Below are 4690 nucleotides of genomic sequence, written 5' to 3'. Positions count from 1 at the left end.
ATCGTCTCTCAGGTATCTCTCGTGCTACCTGTATGTCGACAATGATCTTTTATCTTCATAACACACTGACGGTACTCTCTCCCTCGACCTTCATCACTCTATCTCTCTCTAAGTATATCTTGCTCCCTGCTATGTGTCTCTAACTATGATTCTCCATGTGAAATCTCTTTCTCTCACACAAACACAAAACTTTGTCTCCCGGGGTCTCATTTCTCTCTACTATTCCCATGTGTGCCACTCGCACACCCCTCATACAGAGATGTCTTTCGCTCCTTAGATATGAGAACCTATGACTCTTCCTCTTAAATATCTCTTTCTCACACACAAACACAAACTCTGTCTCCCAGGGTCTCATATTTCTCCATTGTTCTCTTGTATGCCGCTCACACACTCTCTCTCCCTAGATATATCTTGCGTTCCCTCATATGTCTCTCTAGCTATCACTCTCGTTGTGAAATATCTTTCTCTCTCGCAGACACAAAACTCTATCTCTCGGGATCTCATTTCTCTCTGATATCTGCTTGTATGTGACTCACATGCACCCTCTCTCTATCTCTCTCACGCCCACACACATAACTCAGCCTTCTGATCCACTCGACTCCTATCTCTAATGCACACTAGCTAGCATCTTTATCTTTCTATTTATCTGTTTCTCCATCAACCTTCTTTCTCGCCCTCACTCTTGATTCCTATCACGCACACTACATATGTTTCTCTCTGCATGCAGTCAAGTGCCCTCTCACACACATATATAACTTCACCCTCTGAACCACCCGACAGTCATCTCCATCACCCAAACTAGCGGATGTCCCTCTAGCTAGCATCTCCATCTCTGTATCTATCTGTAGTTTCTCCGTCAACATTGCTTTCTCGCACGGAGTCTTGCTTCCTATCACCCACACTATATATGTCTCTCCATACATATGCATTTATAGGTTGATCTCTTTTGCACAATCGTTGTGCCTCACTCCCTCTGCTCGCCATAGATGCATGCTCCAGCCCACGCCACTATCTCTTAAAGACAAAAACACATGCTCAATTGTCGGGCCTTCTTCCCTGCATTCTCACATGCATGCATATTGTCATACCGATCCGTCTCTCCCATGTCGTTGATCTTATGACTTACTAGATCATTATTGGCGCGCGTTGTTGCGCCCATCTATTTGGGCGAAAAAATATAGGAATTTTCTATAAAAGTATAAATGCAAGGAGACAAAAGGTAAACATAATTGAATTATAAAGTATTCAAAAGCATAAAATAATCTAACAAAAGTTGTTTCATAGAAGTTTGTGCATACAATGTTAGATGTCCATTTGTAGCTTATGGCTACCTTAAATGAAAAGGTCAAAAAATAAATTGACGCAATACCTCTCACTTTAACTTAAACAGCATCACCTGACTACTATGAACATGCTTTACAGCTTTATAAGAAGAAAATCATGGATGTGTGCACCTTTGATGAATGATCATCATAATAATTTCCACAAGGAAAGAAAACCATCCATGATTATCCTTATGTGCAACAAAATAAAGGGTATATATAAATGCTTCATCTTTGTTTTCTGATGTCTAGATTGACTAATGGTTTTCAGGTGTCTTGGAACAATCCATGTGAATATGTGTACATCATATCAGCTAAAGTCATTTGTACAATCCAGAAGACAAATAACTAATTAAATAGACAACAAAACTTACATGTAAATAAACCGCAAAAAGTTACAAAAATAAAGTACGCAAGATGTGAGCATATACATGTAGTAGTTTCTGAAGGGCCTTTCTTTGGCAAGAAAGCTTCTGCGTAAGGTTTTCTAAAATCTCTAATCATTGGTAGACATGAAATTTACTTTTAAAAGCATAACTAAGAGACTATAGTACTGCTCAGTAATAAATATGTGGTTCGGTACAGACTTAACAATTGATCTCTTATCGTAATCCAGATCAAGCAATGTCCATAGAAACTCAAAAAAGAATCAGAGTCAGTGTATCCTTGCCATTGGACCAAAAGTAGAATGATTGAATCATCATATTAGAAGCAAATACCCATGATGCATGATCTGCAACACCCATGCGTCATTTGCAGCAGGTGATTGTTTGTCAATAGGCAAGTTTTAACTACGCATGATAGAACCATCTCTCGAATAGTACCTATATAAGGACACATGTTCCTCTTGACATGTTTTTCATTAATTAAGAAATATCAACTTAACTTTCCCTTCTGCATCCCAAGAAGCTGAGTCCTCGCGAAACTTTGTACCAAGTTATAAACCCTCATTGACCTAACCTATAAAGAATCAAGAGAAAAAGTAAGGAAATATGGACGGGGATTGAGATGGACTTGAGAAGCGGAAAAAACATACCTAGAATAAATTCAGTTCCACACCATGATTTTGTTTTTCCCAGCCACCCTCGTCACTGATCTCCCCAGCAGCAACACCGTCGCGCGTGGCCTTCCCATGCTGCAATGAGCATGCGTGGGGGAGGAGGTGCCAGCTCTTGAACCATTTGATGTAAATTTCAGATCCCTTGGGTATACTTAGATAGCTTCAACTCTCTGCTCTATCATTAAGACAAAATGATAATTTGACTCGGTTACAAAGTAATAGTGATGGTTTTGACATTAGTTGCCAATTGTGGGTCACAAGATGGCAAAAAACTATTCCTACCGCACATTTTAAAACTTGTATAAACTATACCCACAAAAGTTAGCTAGAGGAGATGACAATTCTAATAATTGATAGATGATATAAAAAGTAAACATAGCAGGTGGAAATAATTGAAAGTCCAAACTGGTGTCGCGCAAATATAACAAAAGAGATATGTACCTCTAGAACTTTGAGCTTTGTTATTCATATGCTAAAGATGTTACGTACTGACAAGGTTAAAGTTACAAACTTATGATCATAATTATGCCCACATCTAGAAACATCAATAAAGCATATATAATCCTCACAAGTCATGGCTTCCTTGATTAGAAGAACCACATCATGTGACCAGATCTCATGTTATCACTGACAAGAATGTTCTATTTTCTAAAATCCAACACAAATTTTGCCTCACCCAAAGAAAAGGACATTACTGCTGAGCTTAAGTGGCTACAACTGATCTTGGCATAGTGGCCTTGTTGGCTTAAAACTGACAGTAGTTAAACAGTTGTTAGTGCAATGTGAACATTCTCGTGTGATTGTGTGCATTTTAGCCTTGCAACCTGTGTGTGTTCGTGGACAATTCAGGTTTGGCTAGTCTAGGATTAGTGTATTGACTGCATATGTTGCAGCCAAGTCGGTCCCTAGCAGTGATTAAGATCGTGTATAAATAAGAGTGGGCATTCGTTGCTCAGCTCAATTGTTGTATCTGTTACAGCGGAAAAAAACAAAACAAAAAGAAAGGCATCCGTTGCCTAAATAGAAAACTTGTCTCTCTCTCTCTGAACCTATACCACTCTGCTTTTCCTCTGCTTCCTGTGTGTCCCAGTGAATTTAATCCACCTCGCGTGTGTTGTGTGCGCATGTGAGGAGGGACAAGAGGGAGGGCCAGTAGCTATCAGGACTCAGCTCGAGCACAGAGATACATCACGACAGGAGGCCAAACCATGGTGAGAGAACAACTTACCATCCTGCTCGCACCACCAGGGGAAGGCACGACTGGCGAGGAGTAGGCCGAAAGCATGGTTGCCGTCTTGGACAGCAGAGATCCTGGGGATGCTGGTGCGTTCAGCGCCGCCACCGGGCAAATCGACGAGTCGCGGTAGGTTCCACCGCTTGGTCGGGGTAAATGGAGAGGTGGCAACGCACTGGGCGGGCTGATAAGTGGCGGAAGGGGTTGCCGCGCGAGGTCGGGATAGGAGGAGAGGCGACACCGCCGCCGCGCCATGCTTTCGGCCCCCTGTAGACTGGGTGCCTCCGTTAGGGTTCACGAGGCAGTGTGAGAGATGATGGGTGAAAGTGTCTCTCGTACGGTTGGATGGATATGCGGGCTTCACTCGGTTGGCCGGCCCAATTAACCAGAATGCTGCGATTTTTCCACCGGAGTAGCTGCCCTTCAGGACAGCCGGCCCATTTAGCGGTAACAATCCAATCCGACGACCAGAAATGACTCTGACATGAAATCGGACGGCTGATATCGCTAATGACGTGAGAGGCCAGGGATTAGGTTCAGTTTTACTGTCCTTAATGTCTTTTTTCTTTTATCTCGATCATGCGCGCGCACACACACATCCCACGTATACATGTATACCTCTCACACATGCACGTTCAAGGTCTCTGTCTTCATACGTAGTTAATTACCCTCAATCCTAACGCCACATCGAATCGTTCTCCTCTTTTGTGCACATAACTTCCGACTGGATGGGTAAAACACACACTCACACTTAACAGTCTCCTTCTAGCTACCCCCCACCTCTCACTCTTCCCCTATATCCCCGAAACCAATAAGACCATCCCTTTGTTTAATTCCCGCCTACATGCACCATCGATATATAGTAGTCTTCCTCGGTGTCTCTCGAACAAACATGTTTTCTAGATATCGACTCCTCTCACGCGCACACACCTTCTCTTCCCTCTCTATGGGCATTTTCTCTCTCGCACCCCATCGTTGGTGGCCTCTGCCATACACATCACCTCTCTATGATGAAGCCATGCACACTTAAATTACATCCGCCACAGAGGACCCCGCGACACACACACACACACA

General features: G+C 42.8%; 1 long non-coding RNA gene across 1 annotated transcript; it reads right to left on the bottom strand.

Annotated features, from left to right (window-relative positions):
- Positions 1–1845: 1845 nt before the first annotated feature.
- On the bottom strand, positions 1846–3897 carry LOC119306260. The gene is made up of 3 exons (XR_005148903.1): positions 3611–3897; positions 2359–2557; positions 1846–2282 (listed from the first exon to the last, which is right to left on the bottom strand). It is a non-coding gene; the product is annotated as an uncharacterized LOC119306260 (long non-coding RNA).
- Positions 3898–4690: the final 793 nt, after the last annotated feature.

The sequence above is a fragment of the Triticum dicoccoides genome, chromosome 5B (assembly GCF_002162155.2).
Source record: "Triticum dicoccoides isolate Atlit2015 ecotype Zavitan chromosome 5B, WEW_v2.0, whole genome shotgun sequence".
NCBI classification, from domain to species: Eukaryota; Viridiplantae; Streptophyta; class Magnoliopsida; order Poales; family Poaceae; genus Triticum; species Triticum dicoccoides.
This window is presented reverse-complemented; position numbering and strand designations above follow the sequence as displayed.